We start from the raw sequence: 17,001 nt of genomic DNA, 5'->3' as shown, positions 1-17,001 counted from the left end.
CATTTGTTTTTGTAATTTGACGAGATTAGAACTATGATAAGACCCCTCCATTCATGTAGTTGAATGTCTTTCGTTAACTTCTCTTCCAAAAAATTTTTAACTTTTTTATGGTCAAAGGTTGAATGTTTATTACCATAGTTTTTTTTCAATTTGCATTATCAATAAAAGACAGGGAAAGGAATGTTTTAAAAATAGGGAAAGGAATGCCTTCAATTTAAATTATCAATTTGCATTTTTGTTGGTAGCCTTATGCTAAACTTGCTCCCATATTTGATAAATTTTTTTTTGTATTTGTAATTTTATTTTAAGAATGTATTTGATTGAATGTTGTATTTTCGTATAAATTTTTTAATACTTAGTCATAATGATTTTCCATTACAGATTTAGTATATTTGAATTCTTTTATATATTTTATTTCTTAGATTACAGTTTTGTTTACACAGTATATTTAAATTTTATAAATTGTTTAATAAATTAAATATTAATATTAAATAGTAAATAGTAAATCATCATATTAGTATACATAACTTACCATCAACTTGTAAATGTATGTGACTCTCACTAATTATATTCATTATGTTCATTACTCTCATTTCTCATCGATAATCTCAAATGGATTAATATTTATTTATGACAACTCTTTGTATTTCTCAATGTTATCCAATAATAAATAGTGACATTTCACACAATAATATATAAACTTAAACCAATTGAAAAAGAATAAGAAAATCTCTATGCTCTCTTTTCTCGTCTCTTTTTATTTATTTAGTTTAACATTTATGTTTCTTGCTTGTTGTTATTGTACAACGTACTTTCTATTGTTATGTTATTATTATTGATAATTTACTATGGCATGTTGCTTTGTATAATTAACCTATCATGTGGTATGTTAATAGCTTCATTGGAATATTGAATTTGTGCGATAGTTATTTTTACTTTATGCACTTTTAGTCAATTTTATAATTAAAGATATAATATTTTTACTAGGAAGATATATGTAATTTCTACCGAAACAATGATAAATTTTACGATACAAAATTTATATGAAGTATGAACGTGCAACGCACGTTCCTAAATCTAGTATTATTATAAGAATAAGTTATTACTACAAAAGGAACCCCAATTACCAACCAAAAAATTGTTGGTAAATTGATCAAATTGGTTGGCAAATTGAGTTACCAATCAAATGTCAACTTATATTAATCCGGTCTTAAAAGGTTCATCGGTAAATATTACCAACCAATTTTAATTTTTTTGGTAAACTTACCAACCAAAATTCAGTTGGTAAACAGTCATTGATGTTGTTACAAAATTTTAAAATATGGCCCTGAAATTTTTGTATATAATTTTTCACCAACTGATTTTAAAATATGTCCCTAAAAGAATTTTTCGTAATTTTTCACCAAGTGATTTTTGGTTGATATACGGTTAGTACCTTTACTAAAGAATTGAAAATGAGTTAGTAAAATTTATTCTTCATTATTCGATTCAGTTGGTAATTATAGTATAAGTCTTCTAGTAAATTTTTCAAGGTACATTGACATCTGGAACCCGACTAAATCTGAATCACACCAAGAAGTCCCACATTAGGGGGTAAAACACTTCCTAACAAAGGTGACTCCGTACCCAGGGGAATAGAAGTCAAGACCTCTTGGTTAAGGATCAATGAGTACTTACCACTCCATCATAGCCCTTATTGGAGATAAATTTTAAATACGTTAGTATGATTACTTATTTTTCTAATCACTTTACTAACTAATTGTTAGTTTGTTAATAATATATCATTCAACTTCAATGTTAGGTTAGTAATTGATTGACAATAGCTTTTTCAGTCTTGGTTTGAAAACCTTGACAGTTCAGTTCACGTAGTTTGTAGCCATCATGTTTTATGGACAATTATATTATTTCTAGCCCAAATAAAATATTCAAAATATTATTAATTAAATAATTATTCAATAGTAAAATATTTATTAGTTTATTGCATTTAAAAATCTAAGAGTACGAATATAAATTCAAAAATATTAATATCAATTTTATATATCATATTTGAATGAAACAATGCAAAATCTACGATACCAAGTTAACGTAATCTCAATATGACACATCTCACTATATCATAATGTGTTTCTAAAGGTGTGTAGTGTACAAGTTGACAATGTATCCAACTGACAAGACTAACTTGAATAATCTTATCTACTTGTTGCTGCATTTTATGACTCATTTTTTCTCAGATGTCATGCTTTCTTTCTTGGAAATGGGTATACAATACATTTTTTTCCTGAGCATCCAAATCACGATATTGAAGATGAAGCCAAAAAAATGAAGCGGATAATGCACCAACATTTCATTAGAAAGCTTTCAAACAAACAAGATCGTAAGTTTGTGAAATAAAACTTATTGGAGGATCACTAAATTACTTTGCAGGTTAACATGTTGATATGATCTTAAATTTTATAGTATTGCTCTAAGAATTCATCAAGAAATACTGAGATGCGATATATAATATTTAGAATTAGCTAGCTACGGGAGTTCATGACTTTTTTCTAGGAAATTTAATATTAAAATATAGTCCTATCTAAGACACTACAACCCTTATATATAAAGATCCTCTTTAACGCACTCTGGGTTCCCCAGATTTACAGTTTCAGTTTCCTCTAAATTCGGTTTATCCTGATTTTCAAACTGCAGAAACTCTTCAGCAACATATTCCAGCGCGTCATTTTCCTTTTCTTATTCATCAACCTTGTCATCACCAGCCTCATTTTGTTAATTTAGCTCGTGACATGACATGACATTGGCGCGTTTAAATCTCACATTACTTAAACCATAAACAGACAAAGTTAGGAAAGTAAAGTAAAGCAGATGAGTAAATAAACAAATTTTCAAATAAAAGAGGCTTTCATTCAAATTGGAAATAATGCAAACTTTGGCTATGGCAAAAGGACATGTTGCCTTTTTCAAACATCACGGGGAAATTTTAAAATTCAAGCAATTAAGAAAATGCAAAATGGTGGCCTCGGGCCTCTTTTAGACCGCCATCATTTAAATGTGCATAGATGATGACCTTCTACCAAGGAGCCCGGGGAATCAGGATCGGTGTGGAGGTCCAGTTCTGCATCATCTCTCTTGGATCAGCATCACGGAATCCTATCAGCTTGACCTCTTCTTCAATGATAGTATCAATCTCTTAATAAAGACCACAGATTCCTTCCCCAAGGTCCTCCTGCTCGGCATATTCATGGGCTTGAAAGGATTGATATAGATGAGGGATTGGCTTGGCCAATGCTTGATCCTTCTTCTTCTTTGTCTTCTCATCATCATCTGTGGGGACGTACCCCAATCCATACCTTGACACTTTGACAGGAACTTGAATGGGCTCAACAATTCCTTGGGAATTCCTTCCCAATCTGAAACTGGCTCAAATCCTATTTGCAACATTACAGTAGCAATCATCTTATACATAGAAGGCATGAGAGGCTGTGGGGCCAAATCGTCACCGGTGGCATTTACCAGCTCCACCGTGTAGAAATCATTACCTCGCAAAACTTCATCAATAATAGGCACCTGTCTACCGGAGTGTCCCTTCGCCATGAATAACCAACTCTTCATTCTTCCAAACAAGTTTCATCATCTGATGTAGAGTAGAAGACACAGCTCCAGCCATATGAATGAAAGACCTTCTTAGAAGAAGGTTATAGCTGGTGTTGATGTCCAAGACTTGAAACTGTGCACTGAATTCTGCCAGACCCATTTGGATGATCAGATTCACCGCTCCCAGCGTATCTCTCTGAACCCCATCAAAGGCTCTTAGATTGACTTTGTTTTTGTTCCAGCTTCCCAAGGTCGAGCCTTAACTGCCTCAGTGTCGACAACGGGCAAATATTCAGACCAGATCATCATCCACTAAAATGCGATTCACGACCTTCTCGTCGTATACGACAGTGATGTGCAACGCCTTGTTGTGTGACCTCCGTTCAAAAGGCAACTCATCATCGCAGAAACTAATTTGATGCCCTCTGATAACTTTGTTAATCATAGCGGCCACATTATCACTGCTTGTGCCGAAGGGCACATACGTATCATCAAGAGCCTTCATCTAGGCCTGTCTATGCAATTGAGAGCTCATCAGCAGGGCCCATATGGAAATCTTGGCTGGAGTCTTCTCCAAATGCTTGACAATTAAATAATCTTTTGGCAGCATCTTTTTCCAGAATTCCTCCGGTTCGCCTTCGCTTATCGACCTTTTACCCTGATCCTTCTTGTGTCCTCCAAGGGCCAATTCTTCGAGAGTATAACATCTTTCAGATCGAGTCATACCCTGAGCGGCAGCAGTTTCAATCACAAATTTCGGTCTAACAAGAGTCTCTAGTGACACCAAGGCAACAACCTTTGCTGGTGTCAGGATCACGAACTTTTTTTTCTCTTTGATGCTTAATGAGGCCACGACCTTTTCTACCTCATCATGCACAACTGGAGTTATCACCTTAGTCACACATCAATCATCATCTGTCTCTATCATGTTGATATTGACGCCTCCATGATTCGGCAAAGGGTTGGTGTTGACATTAGGCGTGGCGGTTTGAAGAGAGACCACCTATTGGTCGATCAGATCTTGAATCTTGTGCTTGAGGTTGATTCAATTTTCAGTATCCAACACTATTGGAATGATAATCACACCTTTGATCAGACCTGTAGAACTTTGAAATAGTATCCACCGATTTAGGCCCCACCGGGTGGATATATCCGGCCGCAGCCAGTCGCTCGTACAATTTTTTTTGGCTTTCGACGAGCGCGGTAAAATCCTGGGAGGCTTTTTGTCAAATCTGGGTCAAGGAGGATCATAACTACCTTATTGGGGAGGAGGCACCTGTTGATAATTTCTTGTATTTGGATAGGGAGCTTGGTTCTGGGATATGGATTTGTTTGATAGTTTGGCGGTGGATCTTGGTAATTCGAAGGGGGATTTTGGTATAGTGGATCTTGGACTTGATAAACGGGAGGGGGTTCTCTTTAGCTCGACTGCACGTTAGCACAGTTGGGAGCAACACCTTGATAATAAGGAGGCGAAATTTGGTAAAGTGGAGGATGATTTTGGTATGTGGGAGATGGATTTTGGTAAATTGGAGGTGGATTTTGGTAAGTGGGAGATGGATTTTGGTAAGTGGGAGATGGATTTTGGTAAGTAGAGATGGATTTTTGTAAATGGGGGTGGATTATTTTTTTGACTAGACCGGTAAGAGTTTTGAGAAGGTCGAGAATGACCTTGGAAGTGGGAGAATGAAGATCTTCTTGGGTTTTTCTTGCCCTCATATGAAATAGCAGCCTTATCTTCTCTCTTCTTTTTCAACAACCCTGAAGATCCAGGCGATGTGGCTACACGGGCTATCTTCCCTTATTTTAAACCGTCTTTGATAGTCTCCCCAATATTGACTATCTCGGCAAACTTTGCTCTAACGAGCAACATAATTCTATCATAATATTCAGGCTCTTGCACCCGCACGAACACTTCAATGATTTCTTTTTCAGACATGGGCAGTATCACCCTCGTCGCTTCTTTTCTCCACCTATAGGCAAACTCCCTATAACTCTCGGTTGATTTTTGCTTCATCTTCTCAAAAGAGTATCGATCTGGAACAATTTCTACATTGTAAGCGAATTGATCGATAAAATCTTTAGCCAATGCATTCCAACAAGGCCATTGCCTAGTTTCATGCGAGGTGAACCATTCAAGAGCTTCTCCGCACAGGCTTCGGCTGAAGAGTCGCATCAATAGAGCTTCATCCCTACCAACTCCAACGAGCTGGTCATAGTAGGATCTCAAATGAGCCATAGGGGTTCCCACTCCTTTGAAAGTATCAAATTTTGGGATTTTGAACCCTTCTGGAAGGTTTAAATTTGGATGAATACATAAATCTTCATGACTAAGCCCGGTGATATCAGGGACACATTGGATCTCTTTCATGGCTTTCTTGATCTCTTCTTTTATGTCCACCTTTACCTCTTCCTTTTCCCTTTACTCCCTTTATGGTTCCTCATAATGGTCCATCTCAGAACCGTGCACACCGTGCTTGGCAGAGACAGGAATTTGGAAAGTGGTTCTTTTAGGTAAGGGTAGAGCTACATAGGGACTCTGGGCATTTTGAGTGGTTTGATAATTTTGTGGGTAAGTTTGAGGATTGGTATTCTGATTTAAGTGGTGATGGGGTGTTTGGGGATTGAAAGTATTTTTATTTTGGTTGTGGTTTTCATTTTGCGGTGGTGAAGCAATTTGATGGTGGGTATTTTGAGGATGGGGTGACATTTGGGGGTGGTTGTTTTGAGGAGGAGGTGGAGTTTGGTAGGATGCGGAAGCATATTGGAGATTTTGGGTAGTTAGATCTTTAACCGATGGATTCTAAGTAGGTGCAGATGGCTGATTCTAAGCTGGATCCATATTAGAGGAAGGAAAGTAGATTGGAGGTCTCCCATCAGCAGTGTTAGAGGCAAAACTTGGCGGAGGTAGATCCTGTCTCCTTTGCATTTCTACCCTCATCTCTGCAATCTGTTGCATCAGCTGCAGAATCAACTCATTCTGGTCCGCTATGGTGGGTTGATCCACCATAGCATCGGTAAGACTTACTTTTTTATCACTATATCCCATGACGGACTTTCTTTTGTCTGAATCTCGTTTAGGGAAGGAATCTGCGGGACCTTATGATCTGGTGAAATAAGGATGATCTGCCAGCTTTTAATCGACACAGATCAGTTTCAAAGTACCTGAGAAGAAAAACAACTCAAAGGCATATTTGGCAGTGCAGATTCAGAATACAAAATGCATAATATCACGTAGAGAGAACATAAACACACAAGTTGCTTTGTTTGAGGATATCTTCAATTCACGAGTAAGGACGGAACACATTTTTTAACAAGCAGGAATTTGCTTGTTTTAGTTTTGACACCATCTCAGAAAGGCTAAACCCCGTTGAGCTAAGGACTTCTTGCAATTGCTCTTTGACGTCCGTTAATCTGACCTTCGTATCTTCTCATAACATGAAAGGGGAGAATAAAAAGTTTTTAAAGATAGGGGCCGGGCCTGAGAAGGCTGCCTACGTATCTCACTAGGAGAATTTAGGCCCAACGTAATTCGAGTACAAAAAGAAATATCTTCATTCATTCATTTATTGAGATTACAAGGAAATTGAAAGACAACAAAGATTTAGAGATAATAATAATGACTACATCTCAGTCATTCTTCTTCTCATTGCAACAATCAGTCACGAGGAATAAACTTGACTCAAATCTTTCACATGTTGACGAGGGATTCGACATCGTGGCGGACTCAAGACACTTTTTAATGTTGTGGTCTGCAGCATCGTGATACGGACAACGCTTCTAAACTTCGTACTGAAGAGAATGCAATACTTCCAAGCCCCCTAGAAATGGGCAAAGACTCCATTCTGAACTAATTCTGTGTAAACTTCCTTTATCGGTTTCTTAAATGGCGTGAATGTGCAATGATAGAATATGATATTCTCTGTGACTGGTATGTCAAACCCCGGTTCATCACATACAAGGAGGACTCCATCACCCCAAGTGTTCGGAGTACTGTCCATGTTGAACAAACGACGGACTGCGTTCTTGAACTCTATGCATTTTTCTATCATATGCCCTTTCTTGTTGGATGACACTCACAAGTCTTGTGGCGGTCCCCTGATTCACTTGGGAAGATGCTCTTTCAATGGGCCTCAGCATGCGTCTAGATCGATAATGCTCGAAAATGAGGGCACATGAGATGGACTCTATCCTTTTTCGGTATTCCCGCGGATATGCTTTGAGAGAAAATTTCTTATCTCCTTTTGCCAGAAGTGCTTCGAAAAAAGGTTTGCGGGCAAGTGCCTCCTCATAATTCTCTTCGTTGATTTCCTCCTCGGGGCTCCCAGGAGGAGACAGTAGGTCGTATAGGTGCTTTCCGAGCTGCTTTTGTGTGTCGATTTTCTCTTCTTTGCTTGGTCCAGTCTGGATACTCTTTCCCTTGTCCATAGCAGTGATTTGCCTTTCCTGAGACAGTAGCGTAATGTTTTTTGATTTGGGGTATGAGAGATGTCTTTTGAGTGAGAAACTTGAGACTCGGAAATTTTGGTCAGACATTTTGTAACAGTGACTTGTTTGTATATATCTTCTGGAAATTTCTGGATAGGAGTGGATTTACGATATCCTCATTAATAGCAACATAACACATAAACAATTAATAGTACATATATCGCATCCTAACACATACAGGGGGACCCTTTTATGCCAAGGGTAGGCCTCGAGAATTTGAATTATATACGCGTGAATATGAACCAAATAAACAATTTCCCTCAATATATATTTCACAAGCGAATAATAATGTTCACAAAGCGGAAAATAAAGGATAAAACATTAAAGATAGACCCACGCAGGGGCCATTTGAACGTGCAATAAAGGCAGGCCCACGCAGGGGCTAAAAACAACATAAATACATATAAAAACCTAAACAGGGACGAAATCCACTATGATGTGCTTGATGGTCCTGCTCCGTTGCCATCCCCCCGAGTCTTGTATTGCTCAAACACATATCTTAGCATCGACACGAATCCTTCACCCAGGCATCCTTTGTCTTCCAAGCTTTCGTATCGCATCCTCTCGATTTTCTCCTTGACTCAGGTATTGAAATTATCATAACCACGCCTTACCTTAGTCTTTCCACCTCTTGATTCGCCTTCTCAAGAGTATCTTGGTTCTCGACAAACTTAGCGTACACTTCTTGGGCCTCTTTCTTTACCTCATGTAGCTCGGCCACTGCTTTGGCTTCTCTGTACGTTACGCTACGAAAGCTGTAAGGGGTTTGGGAGGAGATGTTTTGTATGTCTTCTTCAGCCATTCTTTGTAACCCTTGTCATATCCGACATTGAATCGGTCAGGGGCGATGATGTCTTTATCCATACGCTTGACACTTTTTCATTCTCTTAACATATCAGACGCGTCGTTCACTCTATCGTCTCCAATATTGTTACATAAGTGCCATAGTACGCCTCTTTGGGTACATTTTGTCTCCTCCCGAACTGTAGCAAGACTCGAAAGGGTGCATAAGGGCGAATTCCTCGAATATCTAGTAGAGGAAACACAATTTGTCTGCGGATCTCCACGACGACTTCTTTGGAGATGAAACGGTCAAGCATCCATTGGAGATCTTCTTCTCTCAATTCGGAGAAAATTTAAGCCCATCTCCTCCTTGTTCTCCAATTGACCATATTCGCCCAGTACAATATGTCATTCAAATCTTTAAGGGTGTTCTTGTTGTCGAGAGTATGTAGCTTCTGTGTCCCAACATGCTTTGACAAGTGGCTGAGAATCCACCACTAAAGGAGTAGGTTACATCCTTGGAAGTATCGATTCCCTCTTTACACTTTCCCAAGGCTCGATACATATCGGACAGGATGACCGGGGCTATAGGGTAGTAATTTTGTTATTTGTTGTTCTCGTACCCTTTTTAAATAGAGTGTGCGCGAGTGTTATAACTCGGGTATTCATGCTCAGACTTGGGTCATGCGGGAAGACCATCGTTCTTAACAATGCTACAACAAAATACTAGAGGATGAATTTCATTCCATTCTCTGTAAGAGACCTTGAACTCTCAATTGTAAGTGGAGTAGAAACTCGCATGTACGAATCTGATATATAGGTCTCTGAATGATATGTGGGATTCTTGGCACCAATATGCAAAATCTTTCCCTAACCCGAGCTAGTCTGCAATATCTTCTATGGAAGGTTTATTTGGGATGAAAATGTCTTCTTGTTTCCTTGCCTTTCTTTCTATCCTAGTACCTACTGTCTGTGCAGTCTCTGATTTCCTCCAATGTCGGGGTAATTTCAGCGGTTCCAAATCGAACACCATTCGTTGGCTATCCCAATATCTCGTGAGGACCTCAACCAGTTCTGGCCAACCGTTCATGTTGATCAACTCTGTCAATGCACCCACGTATTTGTTGAGAGTTCTTCTATGATCCCTGTTGAGATTATTATACCACATTGTATATTGAGATGGCGCTGCTATAACCATGTCAAACTTTGGAAAACGATCCATATCTACAAAACAGAAGCTAGTTAGGTTTACCCACCTCAAATTGGTTTTCACACGTACATCATTCAAATGTAAAATAAAATGACGTGTCGTTAGGTCGGAGACCTTAGATATGATTTTGGCAGTTTTCTACTAAATTGACTTAATACACCTTGGATATTAAGTCGTCTTAGGCTAATGCTTAATTTTTTGTTTTGGTTTCACTCTATCTTAGGTTTACTAGAATATGTTTCAAGTTGACGGTTACCCGAGTCGGACAAACATCGAGGTGAAGCTACCAAACAACGTCGGATGACATCATTCTAACTATTTGTTTGATACTTCCAAATGAAACTCTTGTGTATTCTGAAGAAAGCCATGGAAAGCCACGTAACTTTCGTTTTCCTAATGCATCTATTTGTCATTTGGCATAAATATGCCATGAAAATGCAACAATTCCAAAACTAAGGTAAAGTAAACTAGTTAGCAATTATTACAAATATCAAAATAAAGTTAGTTTTAAGGTTAGAATCCTCCTAATCCCCAGCGGAGTCGCCATTTTTGTTTTATAGGGAAAAGGAAAAACATTTGTTTTAAGAATTTTCAACTTTTTGAGAGTCGCCAGTCAATTTTTAAGAAAAAATCAAGAAAACTCACGTTTTTAAAAGACTTAACAGAAAAATTATTTGAAAACATTTAGAGGGGTTTAGGGATTTCTATTAACGCTTTAGGAAGGTGTTAGACACCTAAAATGTCCACTTATGCGATTTTCCGATAACTAACTTAGTTTGGCTAAAAGCCGATTTAACTCAAATTGAAAAAACATTTAGAATAGTAAAAAGTTAAAATATTATCTTATTATCTAATTCATTTTGTTTAAAGATTATTATTTTAATTTTAAGTTGATAAAAGCATTTACGACATTTCTGGAGATTTCGGATTTGTTAACTTTAAAATTAACGAAAATAAAGCAGGTAAACAATTAAAAGCATGTAAGGAGAGAGAAGTGGGTCCAACTCTGGATTTTCTGTCCGCTTAGACCGGAATTTGGACCCACCTATTTTCGGTTTTGACCCATTTTCTTTTGGTTTGACCCATTTTTCTTTGTACCTGTCCTAGACTAACCACAAAAATAGTAAGTGAGAAAAGAAATACAACAAGGGCTTAGGCCCAAAAATACAAATTTTTTTCGAAATAAAAACTTTGAACTCTTTATGGCCCATAACTTCAACTCCTTGGTTTGCTCCGAATTCTTCTACAGGGACCTATACTTCGATTTTAAATGGATCGATTGATTCAAAAAGGCATAGTTTGAACCTTTACGGCTTTCTCGAAAATGCAAAGGGAGGAGTTCATGGTGAACTCAGATGGATTTCATATGCAACAAAAAAAAATAGTGATACAGATTAGTTAAAAGCCAATGACACAACAAAAATAAAAATAAAATAATTAAAAAAAATAATGAAAGAGCTTTTTAACATACTTTCCAATGAATAATTAAACTATCCACTGATAAGATTATTTAACAATTATCTCATTGCACATGTTGCTTGAAACCTTTCTAAAAAAAATAAATGAACATGTAATTCACAAATCCAATTGAAACCCAAAACAACATTGGAAGATACTTTTAGTAAATTCAAAACATAATTGAACAAATCACTGCGACTCTTCTTCCAAAATGGACTGGGAGAACTGACCCCAAATAGAAAGAACTCTAATTGATAACTTAATTTATAATTAAAAGCTCAATTAATTTGAAAAGAGGCATTCCTGCTACTTTCCCTCTTTTGTAATTAAAATGGTTATGACATACCCTCAAGGAACCATAATTAATTAAGTAAGTATATTGACACATTGTCAAGGCAAAAATCTTAATATAAAGTCCGCATAGAACCTAAGACAAAATCAGTTCATAAAAATGCGAGAAGGAATAAACAACAACGCAATATTAAGGAAAAAAACGAGCTACACCAATGCTCTATTAAATAAGTGACAACTAATTTGTTGCGAATCCGAAACATGGAATAAAACTTTGACTATACGGTAAGAACATCGCTACTCTTAGAGAGTCATTTTCATGCTAGTAGGAAGCTTTATTAACAAAGATGAACCAAGGATCATAAAATATTTAATCATCAAATCTATTCAAAGTTGCCAAAAAATGACCCCAACAGAAGATGGAGTCTCCAATTTTAGCAAAGAATAGAGATACATTTTCTTTAAAAAAATAATTAACTACCAGTGATGTAGGTCAAAACAAATAAGCAAAGAATGAGGTATCAAGATATTTCCAATAAGGCAAATCAGCTACAAGAATGATATACAGATATAAGTAACGACCCACTTACTAAATGCATGGACATATGCTAATAACACATTATGAAATTAAGCCAAAGTAAAATAGCATCCACATGATATTTTAAAGAACCACAAAGAAAAAATTATATCATAACACAGATACAAGGGTGAAGGATAACCTGAATGATGACAAAGTTTCAGGTTTTCGACTATTAAACGGCGCCAAAACAAACAAACCTATACCTAGAAATAAAAGAAGACGATAAGATTCACAGACCCACATCATTTTTTTTAAAAAAAACTAAAATAGTGAGCAATAAATAATCTGCAAGTCCAAGTGAGGCATTTTCTTCCCAAAACGAGACACAAACAAATTTTGACCATGCGTTGAAGAACACCAACTCAAAATTCCAAATCATATTCAACAATGGCTAAATGTACAATAGCATGATTCATTCGGCACCATTCAAACCCATGAAGGGAACACAAGTAATGCCTTTAACAAAAGAACAACATAACAGTTTCATAACCATCCAACAGAAGAGGCTAGTATGCCAATCACGAAACCAAAAGAGAACAAATAGAGATACGATTCCTAATCATCAAATAACTTTGAGACCAAAATTTGCACTACCATTTCAAAAAAAGAAAGAAGAGACAACTTATGCTCAAGGAGAATCATATAAAATCATCTCTGAATAATATATATATATATATATATATATATATAGGAGTTGTTTACCTTGTTGTCGGAAGCGAAACAGAACAGTAACGAGCCAATGTCAACCTTCTACCGCACAAACTACCGAGCACAAACAACAGCCAACAACGTTCGAAAGAAATACTAAACTCAAACACTCAACAAGAAAGAAGAAACAAAACTTTCTACTGTTCTTCCTGACTATATTTAATATTTCTATATGGCTTATAGTTGTTAAGTTTTATCACTACCTCTGCTATAAGAATTCTCCAACAAAAGCTAACTTAAAAAATTTCCAATCCCCTTTTCTTCTCTCAGACTTTCTCTGTTTTTCAGGAAGAGAAACGAAAAAGAACCAGAACTTATATAGAGGGGAATTTTAGGGTTTTCTATTGCGAAAAAGGGGGGGAAAATTGAAGGATTTTGGACCCACCATCCTTTGAAATTCGAAAAATCTCTTAGGGGATAAGGTTGGACAGCTAAGAGTATGTACGAAGTTGTACAATCCCTTCAACGAAACAGCGATTTGGACGCTCGATTTCGACCAAGATTGAGTGGGTGCTCGAGATTTATGCATCCTACCGCTTCTCTGCAGCAAATCGTACTAATGATAGAAAAAAGAAGAAAACGCGTGAAAGTGGTTGCTTTTCGTCTATCTTCACGTCGCCATTTTGAATTGTTGGTTGTCGCTTCTAGAGCGTGAGGCACTGAGGTGCGTAAGGGTCATTGGAGGTTGTTCATGCACTATAGTCACCGTCTTCCGTTAACTCGCCGTGTATCGCTGCTGTTTATCGTGTTGGACAGCTGCAATATTGACGACCTGGACTTCTTCAAAGGGTATAGAAGTGGGCCGAGTCAGGAATATGTTGGGCTAGGCAATGAATTTGAAAAGGTTGGGCCTGGAAAATAAAATATAGGGAGAATTGGGCTTCTGATTTAGTCTTAACAATTCTAAGAAAATGGGCTGCTGGACATAAATTCAAAATATGGAAAGTGGGTCATGTTTTTGGACTTTAAGGAAATAGTTAAATCAAATCAACTTCGAAATTTTTGACAAAAAATTTAAGTAAGACGAATTAATATCGACTAATTAGCGAGCTTCTTAAGGCTAACAAAATAAAATAATTAACTCAGATATAAACTTAAAGATTCAAAATATAATTTAAAATAATTAACCAAATATTCATGTAAACAAATTATTACTACCATTATGATGATTTTGAATATTAATGAAATTTATATAATTATGCGGATAAATATGTAAGATAAATACGCTAGTTAAAACAATATAAAAAGTGTCAAACCTTATTTAAAATAACTCACAATTTAAAATTGTCATTTATAATATATATATATATATATATATATATATATATATATATATATATATATATATATAAATTAATTATTCTAAATTGTTTAAACTCGAGAATCTTGCTAGTTAATTGCTATCGAGGAGGGTCAAAATTTGGGTGTCAACAGTGGCAGTCAGTAACCCCCACAATTTAGTGTTGCATCAGTCGGGACGACCGTTACAAATAGGTGTGTCACAATTAAGTAGCGGGAGTTTTTGACCAACCCTGGGTACCTTTAGTAGGGGTTCATTAGTAGGGGTTTTAACCCCAAAAATGTATGTCAAAAAACTGCAGTTCAAGTTCTGGGAGTTAAAACACCAACAATTTGTGAACTTTGGGAGTCAAAGCCCCCACAAATCATGAATTTACATTAAGAATAACAGGAGTTCTAACCCCTGTAATTTATGAACATGTAACCTTTTAGAAAAATTCTATTTTGAATATTAATGACTATTTAGCATGTGCATCATAGTCAAACCTAAAAGGGGCTTATTAGCATTAAGAAATAACAAAATATTTCAACACAAAAGAATATATTATAAAATGTACTATTAGTTTTACAAACTAAATTAAAAAAACATCATTCACTTCAACCATTAAAATTACAAGAAACTTCAAATCACTATTAGAACAGTCCTTCGCTAATCTTGCTTTTATTGATGAAAAGATTCACTATCATTCATATGCAACGATGTCCTCCCACCTCTCAGCAAGGTCATTACCTTCAAGCATTCTTACAACTTCTGACATCATTGAACGTTCCGTAGGAATACTTTGTGTGAAAGTAGAGCTACCTGAATAAGCTGGTACACCTCTTCTTCATTGTAATTTTGAAGATCTGTATCAACTAATGTTTCATATTTCTTTTCCTTCAGGAGTCCCTTCACCTGAATATCCAGTGGAATGTTATAAGTCAAATCATAGTCATGCATGCAACTATATGTGCCATCTCTAAGAGCACAATCACTAGAAAGCTAGTAAGATCTGAAGGGAGAAGAAAAATACAACACATGAAGACATGAGGCTCAAATACAACCAATTATTTCTAATTGACACAAGTGGCATTACTGTCTATTAGTGTTCATATTGCTATTACAGTTTCTGTATCCATCAGAGATACAAGAGGTTCGGAAAAACTTTTATTTTTAATAGTCACTTCCTAACAGTTTGACCATCTCCTTTTCCTTCTCTAGGATGGCAATCCCACACAAGACTAGCCTTTCTCAAGGATGCTCCTGAATGAGTACCTGTCCTAAAGTATAATTTTACTATATGTACACCCGAATACAACAGGACTGAAGTGGACATTAATATGGTAGTTGCAAATACACCTAATCTTATTTGAAAGTGGCAAGGCATTAAAGAAAATAACAACAAAGAACTGCAATCTACAATGGTACCAAAATTTACAATGATGCATAATTCACTTCTGTAATCTACAACAATACCTAAATTCACACAAAACAATCGCTATTTGCAGTCCACCAAGCACAAAATATACAATAGTATCAAATACAGTGCACGCCACAATTAACAGTAGTTTCGAATTCATAAAATTCTTGTCACAACTCACATAAACAATACAACAAATAAACAAGGAAAATCATTACCTGAAAGGAAACAACAAGAGAACTTAATTCTCTACTTATCAATCTCCACTATCAGTTACTTATCTTGGCACAAAATCAACATCTAAGTTTCAAAAGAAAAGAAATGTAAGTTAGAAGGACAAATTACATCAAATTCTCAAGAAGAGTGAAACAATAACAAATGATTAAAAAAAATCTAAAACATAAGCAATCCATATATGTGCACAATTATTTGGTTCTCTTGAACATGAGATCAACAACTTAGATGTTACTACATCCATGCTAATTTCAATCTGCACCAATTTTTCAATGAGAAAGCCATCACTTTCGAAAACAATATAACAGACTTTAAGTCCAAAAAGAAAGCGACCTTTCCATTGTAACTAACCCTTCCCTGTTACTGTGGACATTTAGAATTAATCCACCTTCATCACCAACCTCACAAACATCTTGTCTGTACTTAACTTTGATAATTCCCTTTAGTGTGTAGAATGTTCTTCAATAAAGTTTGGACAATTAGAAACAACTGATTAGAGATAAATGAAAAGTGAAAGTGAAAAAATTATTACACTAACCTAGAGCAATACTCTGCAATGACATATGCAGACTTATTTTCCTTGTCACTATCATCAACCGTCTTTATCGCACCAAAATTAGCAACTTGATCTCCAAAAGTACTCTACGAACGTACTCTCTGAACAACTTTTATTTCATAAGTCACACATCTTCAGTGAGAATCCAAAATTTAACCTACCAAAACAATTAAGACAAACGTTAACCAAATAAAACGTTGAGCAGAATTCAAAGCAACTTATGACTTCATATGTTTTTTGTAGTGACTAGTCTTATGTCCAACAACATAATATGCAAGAGAACACATAAAAGAGAGTTCTATAGGAAATATACCATTCATTCTGCAACTCAACTAGGATGGCAATCCCTAAAACTCTATTTCAGATGACCTGCAAATACATCTAGAGCTAGAACATCACCACT

The sequence above is a fragment of the Solanum lycopersicum genome, chromosome 11 (genome assembly GCF_036512215.1).
Source record: "Solanum lycopersicum chromosome 11, SLM_r2.1".
Taxonomy (NCBI): domain Eukaryota; kingdom Viridiplantae; phylum Streptophyta; class Magnoliopsida; order Solanales; family Solanaceae; genus Solanum; species Solanum lycopersicum.
The sequence above is the reverse complement of the archived record's forward strand: the minus strand, read 5'-3'. Positions refer to the sequence as shown.